Source organism: Schistocerca cancellata, chromosome 4 (genome assembly GCF_023864275.1).
Source record: "Schistocerca cancellata isolate TAMUIC-IGC-003103 chromosome 4, iqSchCanc2.1, whole genome shotgun sequence".
Classification (NCBI taxonomy): Eukaryota; Metazoa; Arthropoda; class Insecta; order Orthoptera; family Acrididae; genus Schistocerca; species Schistocerca cancellata.
In genome coordinates this window covers 700,955,459-700,980,428 of record NC_064629.1, presented here as the reverse complement: position 1 = coordinate 700,980,428, position 24,970 = coordinate 700,955,459, and the positions used below count along the sequence as shown (strand labels likewise).

At 42.4% G+C, this 24,970-nt stretch overlaps 1 long non-coding RNA gene across 2 annotated transcripts in view; it reads right to left on the bottom strand.

Annotated features, from left to right (window-relative positions):
- The window catches only part of LOC126184743 (uncharacterized), a 555,678-nt gene that overhangs the window by 227,120 nt on the left and 303,588 nt on the right, over nt 1-24,970 (bottom strand). For both annotated transcript variants that reach the window (XR_007536869.1, XR_007536870.1), the window contains exon 3: nt 23,412-23,463. This is a non-coding gene — a long non-coding RNA (uncharacterized LOC126184743). The remainder of the gene's footprint in view (nt 1-23,411; nt 23,464-24,970) is intronic.

Below are 24,970 nucleotides of genomic sequence, written 5' to 3'. Positions count from 1 at the left end.
CGATACAGAGAAACGCACTGGGACTATTATTGCCAGGAAATACTAGAAGAAAATGAGAAGCATTTCACTGTAAATCAGTGTATTCAGGCGAGACGCGCCAGAAGGTAATTCTCGGCTCGCATTATTTCTATACGCGGGGGAGGTTGTCAGGAGTATCGCACGTATCAAGCAAGAAGAGGCAGCTGGAGGGAAGATGCAGAGCAGATGTAAGATGATGATGATCATCGAAGCGGACCACCAAAAGAATATGAGTAAATGGAACTGAAACTTTATATCCTAGACTAGGAAGCTGTAGCATGCATTACGAAACAGGTTACAAGGCCTCGGATATCGACAGAATTCTAGCAGAACTCTTACAGACATTTATTATCAGCAATATTTACATCATTTTTACCCATGACCCAGAAAATCTTCCTGAAAATTATTGTTATCTGAGAACTATCACTGACATAAACAGAAACTGGATTGCGAAAAGAACGAGAGACAAGACATCATATCTCAGTCGCGAAATGGGGCAGTGGTTAACATACTGGACTCGTATTCGGGAGGAAGATGAATGAAATCCCTGCTCACCCACCTTTATTAGGTTTCCTGTAGTTTCACTACATAAATTTGGGCGAGTGCTGGGATCGTTCCTGCAAAAAGGTGAAGGCCGATTCCTTCTCCTATCTTTGTTCATTATAAATTAGAGCTCCGTTAGAAACGGCACCGACGTAGATTGACTGCTTAACTCTAACGTACTTTTTTTCCTCCCTTCAAATCTTTGCCAAATGTAAGAGAAATATTGTAAATATTTAAAAAGGTGGTGTTTGTATTTACGTCATTGTTTATACAAACGTTTACGATTTTGATGAGCATTACAGATTTATGGTGTAGTAAGAAAAATGAAAGAGAAGTAGAACGTCTTGCTAATTGATTAGAGCACTTTATTCCCGATAGACAATCACTGTTCCGACATCATAAGACTAGTGCAAAGGACACAGAACAAGACTGTGTTCTGACACCACTAATTTTCAACAAATTTGCAAGACCACCTGAGAATGGCACCATCTGGACGACGCCATCCGGCTGATAACCGGAGACCAGTTCAAAGGCATCTAAAATCATACAACATGTATACTGAAATCATTAAGATTAAAACAACTCTCTCAAAATATTACAATGCCGTAAAAACTGATGGTCGAATAATTAACATCATACGATACGCTGATGAAATAGCCTTGTTCACAGTAAGTGAATAACATCTATAGTATTTGATCAAGAAGTAAAACGGGGAAACCAAAAATGTCGCGGGGTACTTTAACGTCATAAAAATCGTGATGACTGCAAAGAATCAGATTAATGATTGATTTTAACGATGACGAAACTGAGAGAATCAGAATAATTGGTCTCCCGCGTCTCTAAAACCAACTACAAATGCGAATAAATAACATGATGAGACTGGAAAAACATTTCGAAGAATTAAGACAACAGCAGGATCAAAAATACATACTCGAAACTGCCACAATTATTTCCAAAGCTAACAACAATACCGTAACGTCGACCCAGAAGAAAAACAACTGGAGAAAGTGTGAAGCATTTTATATTCGGTGTCGGGTTAGTTAATGTCGACAACTTCTGAAGAAAATGACGTAGATTTTCTGAACAAATAGCAAGCAAGTCTTAAAGCAAGTCTCAGCAATCATTGTCCTTGAAGGCAGTCTAACGATCCTAAAGCTGTTCTACTTCATGCACACAGCCATAATCTATTCTGCTTTACGGGCTCAATTAGATATCCAGCGGGAAATATATGTTGTAAAGAACAGTGAGCAGGAACAGATTACAACGATCAGACATCATCAAGAGAGATACAAGCAGTACCATTTCTGACATGAAAAAGTCATACAGATTACATCAGGATGGAGACACAAGGCCCACAGAATAACAGATTTGCCTGATTCAATAGAAAGTGTGTGGGCTGAAAATCATAACTGGAAGACACCTGAAGAAAAACATAGGCGACTTCTTAAGAAAATCCCGAGAACCCACTTACAAGAGAGATACTATGAATAAACTTTTCTGTCCTTCGTGTAGAGATCATGACGATAAGTACGATGAGGTACGACATTTTCATCGTGCGAAAACGCCCTTGATTGCTCTATTTGGCAACTTGTTGGAACTTCAGCGATTTACCTTTATATAAGAATATGAAGTACAGTCTAAATCGTAATTTATTTTATTATTACTGGCGGTGAGCGGTTTCAGTTATAATAACCGCCATAAGGCAAAAGAATTTGAAGAGAGATATGCCCTGGTACCGAGCACAGACGTCTCATGTGGTCTGGGTAAATTAAGTTTGATCTAAAGATGTTTATTATAAACCAAAGCGTAAGCAGGAAGAAAATAAATTGAGCTTTAGACTTTAATTTTAGTCCTTATTGCTATATTCGTTAAAACAATTTTTATTACTCGACTGAAATAAATTAATATTTTTAGATTATCGGTTTGAAACATATTTAACGGTCATTTTCAACCTGAGGAAAATCCGTGGTTTTAGTGGCAATGAATGCTGTTTGATACATTTAAAATCGGTAATGTAAAATTGTAAATGTGACTGTGTCACCAAATTAAAAATTATTTTGATAGAAACAGGCTTACAAAAGTTCGTACACTGGTGTACAAGTAATCGTTCTTCTCATGTCCCTCCACTGACTAGAATGGACAAGAAACCTTAATACGAGTATATTGCGCAATAAAAAGTGCCGTGTGCCAGACACTTTACAGAATATAGATGCAGTCGTCATCGACTGAACATAAGAGCGGAACTGAGACGAACAAATCAAAATAAATCTAGAGCTGTGAAATGCAGTGATAATAAGTAAGGTGAGGTGCTATACAACAGCATTCTACAAACCGGTTAAAAAGTGCACGGACCACTTCGTCAATCAGTTCAACCAAATCTAAATTACAGGCTGTGGAGTAACCCTGACCACTCATTACATCTCAGATATTTATCTTCTGTTGGAAATCGTCCTTTTTTACACATTATGAATACTTTAAGTTACATCATTAAGAAGCCACTGTGCATAACGAGGATCACATTAGTTTACGAATTTATTGGGCAGCACAAACAAAATGTAGACGCCTTTAGTTTCTTTTGTCCACTCTGCAGCAACTGGCTGAGAGTCTGCGATGGTACATGTTGACCCGAGACTACCTAACTAGTTCTGTATTTTTGACTTCATTCAACTTTGAAATATTTTCTCTTTCTCTCGAGTTGTATAGAAATGTACAGAGAATCACCTCAAATAAACCACAGTAACACTTAAAACTGTTTTTTAACTAATGTGAGCGGTCACCTCGAAGACACGATGAAGACTACTGCCACTCTCCAGAGCAAAACAAAAATTACTTGGTGTGACAACAGTAACTGCTTACTCGTCAGAGACATGACAGATGCCCGTAGTGTCAGAATACATAATAAAAGAATGGGAAACAAAATTTTTGAGTAACAGGCTTCGTCAGTATCGGATAAGGGAATAAGAAGAGCAGTAAGGCATTAACTGTATATTTTGAAGAGAGAAGAACTTTGACGTCCCTTCGACATAAAGATTTCAATCAAAACGTCACATTAGCTACGTAAATAACTATCAACATAGAATGAAATTTTCACTCTGCAGCGGAGTGTGCGCTGATATGAAACTTCCTGGCAGATTTAAACTGTGAGCTGGACCGGGACTCGAATTCGATACCTTTGCCTTTCGCGTTCAACTGCTCTACCAACTGAGCTACCCAACCACGACTCATGACCCGTCACAGGAGAGCTTCTGTGAAGTTTGGAACGTAGGAGACGACGTACTGCGGAATTAAAGCTGTGAGGAGGGGTAGCTCAGTTGGTAGAGCACTTGCCCGCGAAAGGCAAAGGTTCCGAGTTCGAGTCTCGGTCCGACACACAGTTTTAATCTGCCAGAAATTTCCAACTATCAACATTTTCCCTGTCAGTTTTATATTTTGTAGTGTATTTTTTGCGAGTTCGTTCGCTACTACCACAGTGTGTGAACTGAGAACTTCTATAGTATTTAAAACAGTTCTTGATCGAAAAATCTTTAAAAATGTTCAAATGTGTGTGAAATCTTATGGGACATAACTGCTAAGGTGATCAGTCCCTGAGCTTACACACTACTTAATCTAAATTATCCTAAGAACAAACACACACACCCATGCCCGCGGGAGGACTCGAACCTCCGCCGGGACCAGGCGCATAGTCCATGACTGCAGCGCCTAAGACCGCTCGGCTAATCCCACGCAGCGAAAAAATCTTTATTTTTATTTAATTACTGATTTCATTGTATAGGACGATCATTAGGTATGCCTGTCTTGCTAGATTAGGAAATTAAACATTGAAAACTTTTAATGAATACCTTTTAGAGTGGTTTAGTAAGACAGACATACAAAAAAAATGGCTCTGAGCACTATGGGACTTAACATCTATGGTCATCAGTCCCCTAGAACTTAGAACTACTTAAACCTAACTAACCTAAGGACATCACACAACACACAGTCATCACGAGGCAGGGAAAGACAGACATACATGATGGTCATAATATACACTATCTTATCAAATGTATCCGGACATCCCTATGCAATGCGGAATTGACCACTAGATGCCACCAGAGGCGGACACGCCAGAGTAAAAGGAGACAGGGAATGTTGTGTTCCAGTAGAGAAGCAACAGCACAATGGGTGTGTCAGGGACATTTCAACCCTTTTAAAGCTGCCCAGCTCGACTGTTGATAACGTGACTGTGAAGTGGAAAGGCGGAGGAACAACCACAGCTATAACAAGAGCATGCAGACCTCATATACTGAAGAGCAGAGACGATGCGCACTGCGGAGCGCGGTTGCAAAAAATCGCACGAACTGAGCTGAAGGAATCACTCGTGAGTTCCAAAGTCCTGCTGTACGTACTGAGTTAAAAAATGGTGTAAGATGGTCAAGCAGCTCCTCACAAGTCCCACATTTCTGTAGCTAGTGTTGTGCGATGATTCAGACGGTGCAGAGACCGTCGCCACTGCAGAGTGGATGACTGGAAAGAGTGATGACTCACGCTACACCTTGTGGCAATGCGATGAAAGGGTTTGGATTTGGTGAATGCCTGGGGAATGTTTCCTGTTATCATGTGTAATGCCAACAGTGAAGTACGGATGAAGTGGTGTTAGGGTACGGGTGAGTTTTTCGTGGTTGGGGCGTGGGTCCCTTATCGTGCTTAAGAAGACGCTAAAGGCGAAAGGCTACGAAAACATTTTTCAGCACTGTGTACTATTACAGTAGAGGAATATTTGGAAGGCAATGGTTGGTTGTATCATCATGACAATGCAGTCTCGCAAAAAGTGGCATCTATGAGGCAATGATTTGTGGACAGTAACATTCCTGAAATGGACGAGACTGCCCAAGGTCCTGACCTGAACCCAACGCAATACCTTTCGGGTGAGTTAGAGCATCGATTTGTCTCCTGACCCCTGACTCCAACACCAATAAAAAAAATAGTTCAAATGGCTCTGAGCACTATGGGAGTTAACATCTGAGGTCATCAGTCCCCTAGAACTTAGAACTACTTAAACTTAACTAACCTAAGGACAACACACACATCCATGCCCGGGGCAGGATTCGAATCTGCGACCGTAGCAGTCGCGCGGTTCCGGACTGAAGCGCCCAGAACCGCTGGCCGACCCAACACCAATATCGTCTCTGGTTTCGGCTCTTGAGGAAGAAAGGGTTGCCATTCCTCCACTGATGTTCAGACACCCCAGCAGAGTTCACGCCGTGGTAAAGGTGAAATGTGGACTCATCCCATATTATTGTCTAGAAATAGATGTCCGGATGCTTTTGATCACTTAGTGTAGATCGAAACCTATCATAAAATAAAAGACAGAACTTTGCTATCAGAGACAGTTTTAAATTCTGCATATTTAAACTTTGGTTCGTTGTGTCCTTCACTGCGATTATGTCGCATTTAATTAAGAAATTCAATGTTTGTTAAAAAATAAGTAATTACATTTCATCAGCCTTCTACCCAAATACGGAAAATCACATTTCACACAGAAAAAATATAGGATTTTACCAACTGACAGTGTGTTTTTATTGCTGCTCTGAAGTCAAAAGCATAGTGTCCATTGACTCTTGTTCCAGAAATCACTGATTTCCTTTCACGAAAGTTCTTTGCGAAACTCACCCCTTCCTCCATCCCCTTGTGAGTTTCACACTTCCAGACAGCAGGTCAGATTGTACATCCTATAATATGGTGTAAAGAACTGATCAAAATATTGGAAAGGTTGACTAACGCTGTTACTTGGGATCACACTTGACTTTATTCTGCGATGTTCCAACCAAGTCGCAAAGCGCTGGAAGACGAGGGTATAATTCTTACAGCCTGAAAGTTGTAATGTATCTAGGAGAGAGTGGTGCAGTTCGCTCTGCTGTACAGAAGTATTCACTCGCATATACAGAAACTGCTTGTGCGTATTGTGGAATACGAAGGGGCAAGGCTAGTGGTATTTTGAGGCTAACCCGACCTGAGACGGAGCAACCAATTCCTTGTGAATACTACTTGCGACACAGAATTTATGATGACATATACGGCGAAGGTGACCTTGCGTCCCCGTCGCGTTGCCCTCCTGTGATATCACAATGAGAGGGAAAGTACAAGTGAGTACGACGTGACTCTCGATGTTGGCGCGGCAAATGACACGGATGCTAAGTTGTAGCCGGCGGCTGAACGATACTCGGTAACGCCAATAATACTCGAGATGCAGCAGACAGCAGAGAGCAAATTATCGGCAACGTCAGCTCTAAGCTGTGAATTGAGTGATTACGTGGAACACAGGCGGAATCACTGCCGACATTCGATTCAACAAGTGGTGAGTAAACTGCAGCATCTCTTTCACATCAGCAACTGAAAATAAGTGAAAGCAAGTATTACGAAATAATTATCGTGGGATGTTTATGACGTTCGAAGAGGGTAAAGACATTAACGTTGGGCGTTTGTACACGACGACAGCGGGGCGGTTGAAGAACAAAGGAAAAACTAAGGAATCGTTACGTAAATCAGATATTAAAACTGCAAACAGTACTTTTACGACGGAAAACGTTTTGGGTCAAAGAAGAATCTTAACAGAGAGTGGATAGTAAATATATAACCTCCTTTCATGTAACTAAACATTAAATAAAAGAAGAGATTGTTAACGAAGAACAAATTATATCGTCGATACAATATGAATATCTCTTAATTGAAATGAAGCGCTACACTAGAGGTGTGCGAGGAAATGGTAACGACGTAACCGATCCTAATGGTCGAAACGCTGCGAATACATAGAAAGATAGTTCCCTTATCATTTAGCTACAAAATAGCATGTCAGCAACTGGAAGCAGTTAATTCCATAAATTATCTGGGAGTACGCATTACGAGTGATTTAAAATGGAATGATCATATAAAGTTGATCATCGGTAAAGCAGATGCCAGTCTGAGATTCATTGGAAGAATCCTAAGGAAATGCAATCCGAAAACAAAGGAAGTAGGTTACAGTACGCTTGTTCGCCCACTGCTTGAATACTGCTCAACAGTGTGGGATCCGTACCAGATAGGATTGATAGAAGAGATAGAGAAGATCCAACGGAGAGCAGCGCGCTTCGTTACAGGATCATTTAATAATCGCGAATTCGTTACGGAGATGATAGATAAACTCCAGTGGAAGACTCTGCAGGAGAGACGCTCAGTAGCTCGGTACGGGCTTTTGTTAAAGTTTCGGGAACATACCTTCACCGAAGAGTCAAGCAGTATATTGCTCCCTCCTACGTATATCTCGCGAAGAGACCATGAGGATAAAATCAGAGAGATTAGAGCCCACACAGAAGCATACCGACATACAAGGGAGAACCGATAGAGGTACTCAGGGTACACTCCGCCACACACCGTCAGGTGGCTTGCGGAGTATGGATGTAGATGTCGATGTAGAACCTAGCTTACGTTTTAGAGGAAGCTCTCTGAGCAAGACGTTACTTGTGAGGAGAACACAGTGCTACGAAGATCGATGTTAAATGGAGTAAGGACATTAACTTGTTAAGGTCTGACTAGGAGATGTAGGTTTATTAGAAATATATCCACTGAAGTTGCTGGATATTTTGATTAATATCATTTCTGGATGAAATTGTTGCGGGAAAAGACTTACTTGTTTTGAGAGAATCTCCTAGACGTTATATCAGAGATACTCGTGCGGTTGGACATACGCGTTCGTGGCAACACTGATAATGGACTCGTATTGACTATTTAGAACACTGGAAGAACAAGACGACAGTATATACAAACGGAGCTGACTGATTTTGGAAACGAAGTACATTTTATGTGGACACAGAAAGGAAGGAGGAGACGTCAAAACCTAAATAAAGCGTTGATCATAACGGCTGATCTGACAGCAATGCTGGAAAATTCAAAGTACACTGGGAGGAAAGAAGATACAATAACAATAATCCTCTGATTTGACATCGGCTCTTTATGTCCTGAATAACGTCAACAAAAGCGCAAAGGACAATCCCAAAGCAAATAAGATTATGAGATTAACGTCTCCGATCATAAAGTCAAGTTGTGACGTGCTGATGAAAGCACACACTGGAGTACTAGAAATAAGACCGAGCGAGGTGGTGCAGTGGTTAGCATACTGGACTCGTATTCGGGAGGACGACGGTTCAATCCCGCGTCCGGCCATCCTGATTTAGGTTTTCCGTGATTTCCCTAAAATCGCTCCAGGCAAATGCCGGGATGGTTCCTTTGTAAGGGCACGGCCGACTTCCTTCGCTGTCTTTCCCTAATCCGATGAGACCGATGACCTCGCTGTTTGGTCTCTTCCCTCAAAACAACGCAATTAGAAATAAGACGGTAGCTGAATAAAGGGGCAACCTGAAGGAACCGACAGACACGCTAACATTTCGATAAATGACTATCTACTGAAAATTAGGAACGGAACTGTGAGAAGAGTAATATAGAATAGCCCATCTCCTTCAGTGAAAAAGCGTGATGTCATGGCGTGATTGGCGCCAAGAGCTCCGATTCAAATGTGGCAAGGCAGACAAAAACACAGCATGAATTCTGTAGACATGTTGGCGCGATTATGACCCATTCAGGCAAAATCCAAGCCCAACCAGTTCTCTTCTCGCCGTGGATTTGGAAAAGTGGAAGTTGTGGACCTCACGATCCTTCATTGCCTTATCTGACATGGGGACATATCCGAATTACGGCCGCTGCTTGTCACACGAAACTTGAAACTAATAACTTCCTTAAAGACTATGTTAGTAGGTAGTGGGAGGTGTCAATATATACCGAATAAGATACAGTATATCAATGTAAAGAAAGTCAAAGAAGCAATCAAATAGCTTACCAAATTTAAGCCTTTCGTTAACCAGCAATGAACGAATCTGTGTCGTATATATTGTTATACTATCCCTCAATGGAACTGAATAATATTCTAAGGCGTTGGACAGGCGTCCATAGTTCATAATGCAAGAAGAAAGTATATATTGGCCAGTCCGATGAATGGTACATCTTGAAGTAAATAACCTGTAAATACGTATACCTACTCGTTATCTTACAGTGGTTGTATTTCCTTTCATTTCAGTATGCCAGTCGACCTATATATTGCCGCGCGGGATAAGCCGAGCGGTCTGGGGTGCTGCAGTCATGGACTGTGCGGCTGGTTCCGGTGGAGGTTCGAGTCCTCCCTCGGGCATGGGTGTGTGTGTTTTTCCTTAGGATAATTTAGGTTAAGTAGTGTGTAAGCTTAGGGACTGATGACCTTAGCAGTTAAGTCCCATAAGATTTCCCACACATTTTTTTCGACCTATATATTAATTAATGAATATCTGACGATGCACTGAAAGGGACAGCTCGAAAAAGTGATTTAATCACAAAGTTGTAGCTCACTATTATTTTGAGTAACATTATACTGTGTAGTGATGGATCATGAATCAACAATATAAGTAAGGATATCTATTAACAATATAAGTCAGCTGCTGGTTTGACAGCTGGCCGAGGTGCCACGAACAGAAATAAATAAAGAAGGAGAAGACAATGGCGACAGTTTTCTTTACCGGATGGAGACTGTTGAAATAATACGCGCTCGACTCCGTGAAAAAAAAAAAACAAAAACAAAAAACTTGTCGTTGGAAAGTGTTAAGCGAAGTAACGCATACGTCAAGCTGCAAAGGCGGTTTAAGCAACCCATACGAGACTGAGAGCAAATTGTTGGTTTGTATATCAGCAAAACGCACAGCACATCGGTCAAAATCTTTTCACATACTGTTTTCTGCAGGGAGCCATTAATGAGTCCAGTAATTAAAAGACAGATGAGACACAACTGGCTTGATGAGTGGTTTCGAAAGATAATGAGTTGCACTGAGTGCATCAAAAAGTATTTTGGAAAAGAAAAATAAACAGTAGAGCTTACTTAATTCCCAGTATAAACATCTTTTTAAGACTTTATGTGTATGAGGACGTCGTTTCTGTCAGTTTCGACTGCAACTACGACAGTAGCCGAATTGGGAAAATAAGCTCAAGCCCTGCGAAATTGCATTTGAACTTTGAAAGACGAAAGACTGTTGAACACTGAATGTCTCTGCTAACAGTCGTCAGGTGCCTTTAATTGTTTTTTGAAAGATGTATCCCATTTAATTTTTCGGATATTAGGCGAAACCAGATTACAAACGAACTGATAGTCGTTAAATATTTGTTGAACGTTCTTTTATTATGCGGTAACGTTCTTAACGACAGACAGGGAATAAAACCTCCAAAGTTAGGGAGAAGGCAAGAAATAGGAACGGAGGTTTGGACGATTAGAAGCGGGCGTTGATACTCCGGCGTGTAAGAGCGCCACGCCACTGGCCGCGTTGACTACCTGCCTTGTCGTTACGGCCGGAATTAATTGCAGAAGTTGAAACTGGTCGTAGATCCAGGGCCCTTGCTACCTCCTCCAAAAGCAGCACACATGACGCGTTGCGGCTGGTCTTGTTACAGCCTCATCAACTTGTTCTCAGAAGGATTCTACGAAAATTCTGCGCACACATGATCCCCAGTTTTAAGATTTCCCTGGCAGCTCCCTGCCGTACACGCCGCTCCAGGGCAGTGTACAGGAGACGAAGACAAGTATTAGTGCAAAAGTACTCTTCTTTCACCATACAGACGCAATGCTCATACATATTCCGGATTTAGTTCTTCGATAGGGGAAGTGAAGACTCTCTCGTTCTTATCAGCCAAAGCCGTCACTGGGCGAGATAGTACGTCGAGATCTTTCCTACTGAGTATCAGTTTGCTACCTCAAACATTTTCTAGATAAATGACTGGCTAATTCGGTACGTCTTTTGTAGTTCAAGATACATGAATTAAAGCAAAAGAGTAAGATAAATGTTTAGCTGAGTAACGTAACACTGGTTATGTCTTCTCGTTTGGTTACAAGTCCTCGTTCCAATCAACAGCAGTTAAAAGGAAGCAAATCGCTCAGACTCGAGACGAACTTTTGCCAGAGGAATCTTCAACAGCTTGCAAATATCAACTTCATTAGTGACGACTTTATATGACCTAGCCCAGTGGGAACATATCGAGCAAAACACATTTTTCTGTGGTGTCTAATAGAAAAAGGAATAGTGGAGTTTAACATCCGTCGACGACGAGGTCATTGGAGACAGAGCACAGGTTTTGGCTGGGCAAAGACAGAACAGGAAACGTGCTGTGACATTTCAAAGGAACCACCCTGAAATTCTGTTTAATGATTTACGGAAACCACTGAACACCTAAATCTAGATGGCTGGACAGAATTATGAAATCCACCATTTCCGAATGTGAGTCTAGTTCCTTAAAGTCTGAGCCATCTCACTAGAAGGATTGTGTGAGCGCCGTTGAAATGTAACACCTCCCGCACCAGCACAGCATGTTTAGAATACACTATGGAAATCTCTCAATTATAAACGGTATGTCTGCAACCATCACTAACAATAATGAATACTGCTGCTTTCAGTTACGTTTATTTCTATGCGATACACGGCGGGTGGCCGACATCGATGTCACATCCCTTGCGGTGGAAAAGTACACCTGAGTTTAGTTACGCTGTGGGAGAATAAAGAGGCAAGTTACTATAACTGAACAGTAAACATGTTATCACTTGTTACGCTCTGGGAGAGTAAAGAGGCAAATTGCTGTAACTGAATAGTAGGTACGTTGCCACTCTTACAAATGTAAGAGTCCACAGTATTCTCCATTGATGATGTTTTTATGATTAATGGTTAAAACGCGTGTTGCGTAAATACATATCGAAATACTTGGATTGCGCAACAGGTGATCTATAAATCCAAAGTAACAATTACACATTTAATAAGACCGTAAGAGCAATATAAACGTTAACAATTAAAGAAAATACTCTCAATTAATGCACACTCAGTTATGAGAAAGAAATGCTATGATATTTCCCACAAATTATTCGGAGCAATAAGTTACGCCTGGTCCAAAGTGTGTTTAAATGTTGTTCACGTCAAGTAAAATAACTGAATGTTGACAAGCAAAAACTAATGATCTGTTTCCGAGTGATTAGCTATTCTGTATGAAGCGAGAATTAATGTCCTCAGAAACCACTTCGTGCAAGTCTCTGTCTGATTATATCTGAAATACGAAAAAAAAGCAGAAGGGAGAAGGAACATCATTTACGCGCTTTCAGTTGTGCATGTTTGTTTTGTTCTCCTGCCGATAGTCTGCCACACGTGATTTCTTAACGAGAACCGCATCCGTAACAGTATCAAGAAGTAATATTTTTCCATACCCTCTTAGTTTGGACACCCTGTTTCCTGTGCTTTATGGATTACCCAAATCACTCTATCGTATGACCATGTGGTCTCATAAATGGCTATACAGCGCACATCGGTGGCAGATGAAATATTTTATGGCGTTATGAATGTCACGATTTCTCTCGAGCGTTTGCGCCTGCGGGATATTCCTGCTATTCTGTAGCTGCTCGTGCATGACCACCTTTGTTCCATTCACTAGGAGACAGACAGACAGACACACACACACACACACACACACACACACACACACACACACGTGTTCAATGGTTTGGCAGTGATAAGCTTTTCTAATGCTGAGATGTAGCTTTTACTCCCGTTAACTTCTATTAAATTGTACGTAATTATTTTTTAGGAGATATGACGTTTGCAGTTTTACTTCAGTATCTCATTCTAATCGTTAGTTTACAGTAGATCACATTACATATATTTTCCATTTACCTGTGTTTGCAGCATTTATAAGCTTAGACAAAGCCTTCGACAATGTTGACTGGAATATTGTCTTTCAAATTCTGGAGACAGCAGATATAAACTACCAGAAGCGAAAGGTTATCTATAAATTCTACAGAGACCAGACTACAGTTATAACAGTTGAACGGCATGAAAGGGAAGCCATATATGAGAAGGGACTGAGACAGTGTTGTAGCCTACCCTTCATGTTAATCGGTCTGTACACTGAGCAAGCAGTGAAGGAAACCATGCAAACATTTGGAAAGGGAACTAAAGTTCAGGTGGCAGAAATTAAAGCTTTGAGGTTTGACTATGACAATGCAATTCTTTCAGAGACGGAATTGGATATGGAAGAGCAGCTGAAAGGAATGGATAGTGTATTGATGAAAGGTTATGAGATGAAAATCAAAAAATGTAAAAGAAAGGTACTGGAGTGTAGTCGAATTAAATCAGGCGATGCTTAGGAAATTAGATTTGGAAATGAGTCACTAAAAGCATTCGATAAATGTTGTTATTTGGGCAGCAAAATAATTGACGATGGGCGTAGTACAGAGGATGTAAAATGAAGACTGACGCAAGAAAAGCACTTCTGAAAAACGGCAATTTGCTAACATAGAAAACAAATTTAAGGCGTTAGCAAGTTTTTTCTGAAGGTATTTGTCTGTTAAGTAGCCTTGTACGGAAGGGCGGTGTAATCGATAAATAATTCATGCAAGAAGAGAATTGAAACTTTTGAAATTCCAACAGAGGAATGCTGAAGATTAAATGAGCAGATTAAATAATTAATGAGGAACTAATGAACTGAAATGGGGAAAAAAGATATTTATGGCACAACTTGACTAACAGAAGGGATCGGTTGCGGTTGACGGAACACCACCTGAGGCATTAAGGAATTGACAGTTAGGTAATGGAGAGAAGTGCCTATGGTAAATACTGAAGAAGGAGACCACGGCTTGACTACAGTAAGCAAGTTGAATTGAATGTAGGTTGCAGCAGTTAAGCACAAAGGAAGATGCTTGCAGAGGGACGACTAGTTTGGAGAGTTGCATCGAGTCATTCTACGGTCTGAAGACCACAACAGCAACATGGTGAACCTTTACCTCCGTGTGATTGGCGAGACGACAGTTTTGTCGCCTGGGCCATTAGCGTGCAGAATATTGCAGAGCGGTCAGTGCGAGATGTCGCGCAGCTCGCTATCAGCCGTTATCGCGGCCAATTCTTGTCGGCAGGCGATACGCACGACAAACACGCGCACCAGCTGCGGCTGTGGCCACTGCCCCAGCAGAGCTCTCTCACTTTCACTCCCTGCCCCACTCTCAGTTCCTGTCTTCTTTCGTTTGTGACGGCGTACCGAGGTCGCATCACAACTGAGCATTTACACCCAGCTGGTGCTGTTGGAAAATGGAACTGGACATTTCTGTACTGGGACTATGACCTGAGAGATAACTACTGGGTTCAAAAATGGTTCAAATGGCTCTGAGCACTATGGGACTTAACTTCTGTGGTCATCAGTCCCCTAGAACTTAGAGCTACTTAAACCTAACTAACCTAAGGATATCACACACATCCATGCCCGAGGCAGGATTCGAACCTGCGACCGTAGCAGTCGCGCGGTTCCGGACTGAGCGCCTTAACCGCGAGACCACCGCGGCCGGCTAACTACTGGGACTATGACCTGAGAGAATCTTTATAACTACACTGTGTGATCAGAAGTACCCAGACACCTGGCTGAAAATGACTTACAAGTTCGTGGCGCCCTCCATCGGTAATGCTGGAATTCAATGTAGTGTTGGCCCATCCTTAGCCTTGATGACAGCTTCCACTTTCGCAGACATACTTTCAATCAGGTACTGTGAGGTTTCTTGGGGAATGGCAGCCCAGGAGTGCTGCACTGAGGAGAGGTATCGATGTCGGTCGGTGAGGCCTGGTACGAAGTCGGCGTTCCAAAACATTCCAAAGGTGTTCTACAGGATTCAGGTCAGGCCTCTGTGCAAGCCAGTCCATTACAGGGATGTTATTGTCGTGTAATGCCGTGCATTATGAACAGGTGCTCGATCGTGTAGAAAGATGCAATCGTCATCCCCGAATTGCTCTTCAACAGTAGGAAGCAAGAAGGTGATTAAAACATCAATGTAGGCCTGTGCTGTGATAGTACTCTCCATGAAACACACGACCACACCATAACACCACCGCCTCCGAATTTTACTGTTGGCACTACACACGCTGGCAGATGACGTTCACCGGGCATTCGCCATACCCACACCCTGCCATCGGATCGCCACATTGTGTACCGTGATTCGTCACTCCGCACAACATTTTTCCACTGTTCAGTCGCTCAATGTTTACTCTCCTTACACCAAGCGGACGTCGTTTGGCATTTACCGGCGTGATGTGTGGCTTATGAGTTAGCCGCTCGACCATGAAATCCAAGTTTTCACACCTCCCGTCTAACTGTCATAGTACTTGCAGTGGATCCTGAAGCAGTTTGGAATTCCTGTGTGCTGGTCTTGATAGATGTCTGCCTATTACACATTACGACCTTCTTCAACTACCGGCGGTCTCAGTCCGTCAACAGACGAGGTCGGCTTGTACGTTTTGGGCTGTACGTGTTCTTTCACGGTTCCACTTCACTGTCACGTCGGAAACAGTGGACCTAGGGATGTTTAGGAGTGTGGAAGTCTCGCGTACAGACGTATGACACAAGTGACACCCAATCACCTGACCACGTTCGAAGTCCGTGAGTCCCGCGGAGCGTCCCATTCTGCTCTCTCACGCTGTCTGGCTACTGAGGTCGCTGATATGGAGTACCTGGCAGTAGGTGACAGCACAATGCACCTAATAAGTAAAATATATGTTTTTGGGGGTGTCCGGATACTTTTGATCACATAGTGTACTTGCCCTGATCGGTGCGAAATGGAAAGCCGAAGAATGTAATTTAATGGCAGAGTAGCGAGTGTGAAAAGGTTATTTTGTATACACGTGACTACGGCACGTTAAACGACTTCTTTCCAGACGATAAACTGGAGATGCTTACATGGCTTTATTTCCTGAATTAATAAATTAATAATATTATTATGACGAAATGTTACTTTTTCCCCGAAGTAACACTCCATACGATACTGTTCAAAATCTTTTGTGCCTATGCGGTGCGCATACATTTTGACTGGAATACTCTACTGTTAGTTACCCGTCTCCGTAGCTGAGATCGATTGTGCGGTGCCGCTGGACGCGAAGGTAAGCTGGTTCGAATCCTAATAATGCAAAATTTTCACTACCAGCATTTCGCCGGCGAGGGGAAGAGAGGCGTTGGCGTAAAGTTCCTGTTCACTAGCCTCTGCACCAATGTTCTGGATTGAATTCCAAAGCTCTTCGCAGTGTAACACGAAGTAAGGGCGAGTAGCACTGCTGATAGTGATCCGTCCATCGTATGGTGACGTTAAGGTCAGCGAACCCCTTGCTGATATTCGAGAGGAATAGGTTTTGTGTCGGCAGCGGGTTTGGCCCTCTCCCTTCTCTTCATCCAAACAACACAACCCGACCACTACACTGTACAAACACTCATCACAGCCATACAAACACAGAAATACAAACTTGACATTTCATAACAGGTCGTAGGAAGACAATAGCAAACCACCTCCACTCTGACCTTGCCTAGAACGGCGATGCAGGATTCCTGCATGTGCGCTCCTACGCTCATTCCCTGAGTATGATACTACTTTTACTTTTGACTCTGCTACCAACAGGAATTCTTCTTTCGCTGTCACACGGCTGTGACTACTATTAGTGTCGTGAAAGAGCCATCCGAATATCTAGAATGTACGTGAAAATAAACTGCCAATGATTTATAATGATGATAAAATACTGTCTCGTAGTACCCGCTGATTACAAAACATCCAGTGGACGTTGAAATGAACAGGTGTCCTTTAGTAATTCGAAAAGTCAAGGACACTGTCTTCAACTTTCTTTGTAAATCTACGAAAGACACGGAATTTCAAGGACTGCAGTATCTACATCTACTGCATTACGAATTTGCTATTCACACTTACCTGCATGGCTGAGGATACATTGAGCCACTTTCAGATTATTTACGCACCGTCCCACTCTCAAACAGCCCGTGGGAAAAAGGGACACTTAATCTTCCGGTGCGAGCTTTTATTTTATTTTTATGTAGATGGGCGTCAGCAAAATACTTTCGAATCCGAGAGATAAAGTTACAGACTGACATTTTGTGAAAATATCTCGCCGCAGCGAAAAACGCCTTTGTTGTGACGATTGCCACCCCAACACGCATATCATATCCGTCACACTCTCTCCCCTATTTCACGATAATCTGAAACGAGCTACTTTTCTTTGAACTTTTTCGACGTCCTCCATCAATCCTGGTAAGAATCCCATACCACGCAGCAAAATTACAGAAGAGGACGGAATAACGTAGTGTACGCAGTCTATTTAACAGATCTGTTGCATCTTCCAAGTGTCCTGCCAACAAAATACAGTCTTTGGTTCGCCTAACCCATAACATTTTCTACGTGATCGTTCCAGTTTAAGTTGTTCGTAATTATAATCCCTATGAATTTTGTTGAACTGACAGCCTTTAGATTTGTGTGATCTATCGTGTAATCGAAATACAGTGGATTTCTTTTAATACCCATGGGATGTCCTCACACTTTTTATTATTTAGAGTCAATTTCCACATTTCGTACTATACAGATATATTGTTTAAATAATTTTGTGATTGGTTTTGACCTTGTGATGACTTTAATAGACGGTAAATGACAGCATCATCCGAAATCGGCTGTTCATATTGTCTCCTAAATCGTTTATATAAATTATAAACAGCAAAGGGCCTTTAAGAATGTCTCGGGGAACGCCAGATATCATTTCTGTTTTACCAGAGAACTGCGCGTTATTTACTACAAACTATGAACTTTCTGACAGAAAATCATCAATCCAGGAGCACAGCTGAGAAGATGCTACAGAGGCACGCAGTCTGATTTGAAGCCTCTTGTGAGGAATGCCATCAAAAGACTTCTGAAGATCTAGAAATATGGAATCAATTTGAGATCCCCTGTCGATGGCGCTTATTACTTCGTGAGAATAAAGAGCTAATTGCGTTTCACAGGCACAATATTTTCTGAACCCGTTCTGACTGTATGTCAATAGATCGTCTTCTTCGGTGTAATCCATTATGCTAGAACACAGTTTATACTCCAAAATTCGACGTCAGTAACATGGGCCTGTCATTCGGCAGATTACTCTTATTTTCTTTCTTGAGTATTAGTGTGACCTGTGCCCCTTTCCCAATCTTTAGGTACGGATCTATCGTCGAGGAAGCGGTTGTATCAGTATGGAGCTATTTGTATCAGCAGGCTCTGGAAGGAAACTAATTGGTATACAATCTAGAGCAGAAGACTTGCACGTGATAATCGTCTTAAGTGTCAAGAACTCTTCCACACAATAAGCTAGATGTTTCCATGTCAACTAGCGTAGGCAACATTCATCACGAAGCATGTCTACATCGATTCCGTACCGACTGAGAAATATTATGTATACGTCATCAATAAGAATTCACTGTAAAATGATCGGAAATGGGTAAAATTATCGGGAATAAGTAAAAAAACACATCTGTTGGAATAAATTAAAATTGGTAAAGGCGCTACATTCTGTGGAATGTTCTAATTGCATTAGTCTCTCATAACGGAGCCAAACTAATCTCCACTATAAATGGGTTGCATGGAAACTGAAGCCTGGAAACAAAACAAGATATACTGCTAGTTTATTTTAATAGTCAATTTCCAGCGACTACAAAAATCTACATCTACATCTACAGCTACATGATTACTCTGCAATTCACATTTAAGTGCTTGGCAGAGGGTTCATCGAACCACAATCATACTATCTCCCTACCATTCCACTCCCGAACAGCGCGTGGGAAAAACGAACACCTAAACCTTTCTGTTCGAGCTCTGATTTCTCTTATTTTATTTTGATGATCATTCCTACCTATGTAGGTTGGGCTCAACAAAATATTTTCGCATTCGGAAGAGAAAGTTGGTGACTGAAATTTCGTAAATAGATCTAGCCACGACGAGAAACGTCTTTGCTTTAATGACTTCCATCCCAACTCGCGTATCATATCTGCCACACTCTCTCCCCTATTACGCGATAATACAAAACGAGCTGCCCTTTTTTGCACCCTTTCGATGTCCTCGGTCAATCCCACCTGGTAAGGATCCCACACCGCGCAGCAATATTCTAACAGAGGACGAACGAGTATAGTGTAAGCTGTCTCTTTAGTGGACTTGTTGCATCTTCTAAGTGTCCTGCCAATGAAATGCAACCTTTGGCTCGCCTTCCTCACAATATTATCTATGTGGTCTTTCCAACTGAAGTTGTTTGTAATTTTTACACCCAGGTACTTAGTTGAATTGACAGCCTTGAGAATTGTACTATTTATCGATTAATCGAATTCGAACGGATTTCTTTTGGAACTCATGTGGATCACCTCACACTTTTCGTTATTTAGCGTCAACTGCCACCTGCCACAACTTGTAGTTGTTCCTTTCCGACCTTTCTATTCGGAGGGAAAATAATATAACTAGATACCATAACTATATAAAACGAATAAACGTCTTACTTCATTGACTAAGCTTAGGTTTCGGTAAATTAAACTTACTACAGCACTTCGCACCGATGCGTTGTTCTTCCATAGTTACAAACGTATAGCCTGTGATTTCACTGTTACGATTACTGATTCGTTTAGTCCACGGCATTCGTTCTGGAGTCGCTATACAGCAGACGTTTCGAGTCTGTCATGTTATCCTCTTAGATGCAAGTCTGATCTATTGCGTGTGAACCACCGGAGGCCTCTGTCAGCAGGCCCCATGTTTTAGATTCTATAAACTCTGATCGGATGCGCAGCAGTTACAAAATGAGTTGGTAAATAGTAATTGTTACAGCAGCTGCAGGAAGATGGGAGACCGGCTGCGCAGTGGCCAGAAGCGTGTACCGTTACCGCGGGTCGGGCTCCGTTGCTGGCAGCCAAAAACCTCGGCGCGCTGGTGTGGGCTGGCACGCAGGCACGCCGCTGGACCGTTGGAATTGGCAAGCGATAACTGAGGCTGCAAGCCGAGAGTCCGAGGTTCTCTTGCGACACGTCGATAACACGACAGCGGTGAGGGTCTCGCAGTCCCTCTATCAATCCGTGTGCGACACAACTGCTCCGAGGCGCATTATCATGTCTACTTCTCAAAAATTCCACCTCGTTGGCTGCTCGGTCAACGCGGCGGATTGCCAAGCTAAGGGGCCTGGGTTCGATTCTCGACCGGGTCGGAAATTTTCTCCGTTTGGTCTTGGCTATTGTGTCGTCCTTACTTTCGTATTGTCATAATTAACATTCCACTGTTGAGCTGACTGAATGGGCACCTCCCGAAAGCCATTAATAATAATAATAAAAAAATACATCTAAAAATTGTTACTTCTAGGAACTGACAGAGTGGTGTATAATAACACAAGGAAGTTAATCAAAAATGGTTCAAATGGCTCTGAGCACTACGGGACTCAACTTCTGAGGTCATTAGTCACCTAGAACTTAGAACTAGTTAAACCTAACTAACCTAAGGACATGAAACACACCCATGCCCGAGACAGGATTTGAAACTGCGACCGTAGCGGCCTCGCGGTTCCAGACTGCAGCGCCTAGAACCGCACGGCCACTTCGGCCGGCGGAAGTTAATCACTATAGAACCAAGTTACCTACGACATTGCTGTATGGTGTGGCAGGTGGCAGTTGACGCTAAGTAACGAAAAGTGTGAGGTGATCCACATGAGTTCCAAAAGAAATCCGTTCGAATTCGATTACTCGATAAATAGTACAATTCTCAAGGCTGTCAATTCAACTAAGTACCTGGGTGTTAAAATTACAAACAATTTCAGTTGGAAAGACCATATGGATAATATTGTGAGGAAGGCGAGCCAAAGGTTGCGTTTCATTGGCAGGACACTTATAAGATGCAAGTCCACTAAAGAGACAGCTTACACTACACTCGTTCGTCCTCTGTTAGAATATTGCTGCGCGGTGTGGGATCCTTACCAGGTGGGATTGACCGAGGACATCGAAAGGGTGAAAAAAAGGGCAGCTCGTTTTGTATTATCACGTAATAGGGGAGAGAGTGTGGCAGATATGATACGCGAGTTGGGATGGAAGTCATTAAAGCAAAGACTTTTTTCGTCGCGGCGAGATCTATTTACGAAATTTCAGTCACCAACTTTCTCTTCCGAATGCGAAAATATTTTGTTGACCCCAACCTACATAGGTAGGAATGATCATCAAAATAAAATAAGAGAAATCAGAGCTCAAACAGAAAGGTTTAGGTGTTCGTTTTTCCCGCGCGCTGTTCGGGAGTGGAATGGTAGAGAGACAGTATGATAGTGGGTCGATGAGCCCTGTGCCAAGCACTTAAATGTGAATTGCAGAGTAGTCATGTAGATGTAGATGTAGACATCTTGCAAATGTCTTTAGGTTTTTTCCGGTACGATAAAGTCTGTGGCGCGAGACTCGTGAGATGACTATCGGCCTGACTGCAGTTGAAGTGTCCGCCGCAGTAATAGGCGGGGAAGGGTGGGAGACCCTGGCCTTGGCCACCTTTTAACCCCGGGAAACATCCCCCGTAATCATTTTTATGGCACACTAAGTGGACCTGGAGCCGCCCTGGAGGAAAAATTGCCGCCCCCACCTAGGGTTGAGCACGGTGCGTTCGAGGTCAGAGTCAAGTGCTGTACCCGCTAGGCTACCATTGCCCCTTTCTTTCTACCCACGAAATATTTAAAGTACTAAACCTGAATTTCTCACAAAGAATTCTATTCCGTATTCTTGACATAAAACCTAAGTGATACACCAGGGGAAAATCAGATGTAATTACGACACTCGATACGAGCGGTCTAAGGCGCTGCAGTCATGGGCTGTGCGGCTGGTCCCGGCGGAGGTTCGAGTCCTCCCTCGGGCATGGGTGTGTGTGTTTGTCCTTAGGATAATTTAGGTTAAGCAGTGTGTAAGCTTAGGTTCAAATGGTTCAAATGGCTCTGAGCACTATGGGACTCAACATCTGAGGTCATCAGTCCCCTAGAACTTAGAACTACTAACCTAACTAACCTAAGGACATCACACACATCCATGCCCGAGGCAGGATTCGAACCTGCGACCGTAGCGGTCGCACGGCTCCAGACTGAAGCCCCTAGAAGCGCTCGGCCACCCCGGCCGGCCGTAAGCTTAGGGACTGATGACCTTAGCAGTTAAGCCCCATAAGATTTCACACACATTTGAACTTTTTTTTTGACACACGATAAGAGTTGTTGTTGTGGTATAATTGGTTGTTCATGTTTGGGCCAGCAGTGGATCAGTGACAGCAGTTAACAGCGGGCACTTTTTTCCGAGCGAGGTGGCGCAGGGGTAAGACAGTTGACTCGTATTCTGGACTGCGGTTCAAATATCGGTCCTGCTATCCAGATTAAGTTTTTTGGTGACTTCCCTAAATCGCTAAGGCAAATATCGGATTGATTCCTTCGAAATGCACACAGCTGATTTTATTCCCCCAATCCGAGCATATGCTCTGTATGTAATGAAGTTTAAGTGGGGACAGCTATGACGACTGCCTCGACTAACACGTGGGTCAGGCGGAATAATTAATGTGATCATTAGTCCCTAGTGGGTAGGGTGCATAACTGAACACGATATCGGAAGTCGGGTCAATGACCAAACGGAGCGCAGCATACAGCTGTTCAAAGAGGTAGCTGCTATTTTATCAGAAACTGTATTTCCACTCTCCTAAATAAAAAGCTTTTGACTAATGGTGCAGCGAACTCCTGAAGTAAAGGTAGTTCGATTAAGAAAAACAAGAATACAAATAGATTTTGTGTCGCTAGAAGCAAAGACAATGAGAGTTTTCTATATGCTGTTATCATAGTAGTTCACAAAATTATACACTGCTTGATGACCTTCACCGTTCAAATATGATGGTTCAGTTACAGAGATGGGAAACAGCGATCTGCTACAACAGAGGTTGAAAGAATGGATACGGAAAAGCAGGTATTAAATCATAGAAATTTACTTACCAAGATTAGACAAAACCACAGCGTTCAACGGTGGCTGACGTTCGCTACGAGCCTGAAAATGATAAGACAACCATTAGCTCCTTTTCAGTGTTAATTACCATAAAATACTAGCTATACTAACATTTAATTAGCACGGTCGCTTTTATCATGTCTGATATGAAGACAAAAACATCTTCTGAACGCTTGTGCTCTTACATTTGGGCCGCGCGGGGTAGTGAGTGTAGTCAGTAGCGTAAGTTAGTTTCAGTTAGATTAAGTTTAAAAATGGTTCACATGGCTTTAAGTACTATGGGACTTAACATCTACACACATCAATGCCCGAGGCAGGATTCGAACCTGCGACCGCAGCAGCAGCGCGGTTCCGGATCCAAGCGCCTAGAACCGCTCGGCCACAGCGGCTGGCTTAGATTAAGTAGTGTGTAAGCTTAGGGACTGATGACCTCAGCAGTTTGGTCCCATAAGATCTTACCACAAATTTCCGTATTTTTTCCTTACATTTGGTGAATTAAAGCACTGAACAAGCAAGTTAAATAGTGGCGCGAAATAGGAGGTGCACATAGAAAATTACTGAGGTACCCAAAATTCAATATGTGTAGAAGGTGGTATGTTTGGTCAAGAACAATTCCTGATGAAAATTAAACTCTTTTATTCTTGGTGGGGTATAAGTTGCGTTGGTAATTTTCGATAAGCAAAAATTGTTTGCCGAACCGGTGTTCCAACACATTTGTTATTCGAGCTTGCTGGTCCTCCAGTTGAGCAATCCGAGTACTCCTCGCAGATCTCTTTTCCTAAAAGGTTGAATTTGTCACCGGCGTCATTCCATTTCTTCAGGAGACTACAGAGGCTCTTCCAACGCGCAGTGACACTAGCATCCCCAGGAGAATACATAACGGAATGTTTGACTTGACACGAAGTTCTTATACTCTTGGCTGAATATTCGCTGTGTTGATTGCTCGTGATCAATCGAAACAGGCAGCGTATACTCATTCTCCTTATTGTTAGTTGATACTTCTACGTCATGTCGATATCCTGGGCATTTGAGACCATCAAACTTCTATTCACATTGTTACATTCCAAACTTCCTTCTTCGGATCTGTAATCTTACTTCTTATCATGTGGGAAGTCAATGCTTCATCTTATTGACGAGTTGCTGAACATTTGGCGACAGTTTGGCAGCTTCCAAAGGTAGAAACGAACTTACCTTAATCTCCAAAGACATGCAGATGGTGTCCATTTGTTGTAATGAAGCATGTAATTGATTTTACGGAGTTTAACTGTTGATACGTATCTGTTTCGTCACAAGTCACGTACGTTTAAACTTTCAAGTAATGCGTCCGTAGCTTTTAAGAAAACATTGTATGCGTGCACGCACGCACGTGTGTGTGTCTATGATAATATAGAGCATCTCAAAATGGATGCGATTTAACATATAATCGAATATTTCAAACTCATTTCCGAAAACACAGAGAATAATAACTGTCTAAACAAAAATCTGAAACTACATATGGAGCTTAATTGTCTAGAAAAACCTGTTTATTTTCTTGTGTAGTATCGGCGGG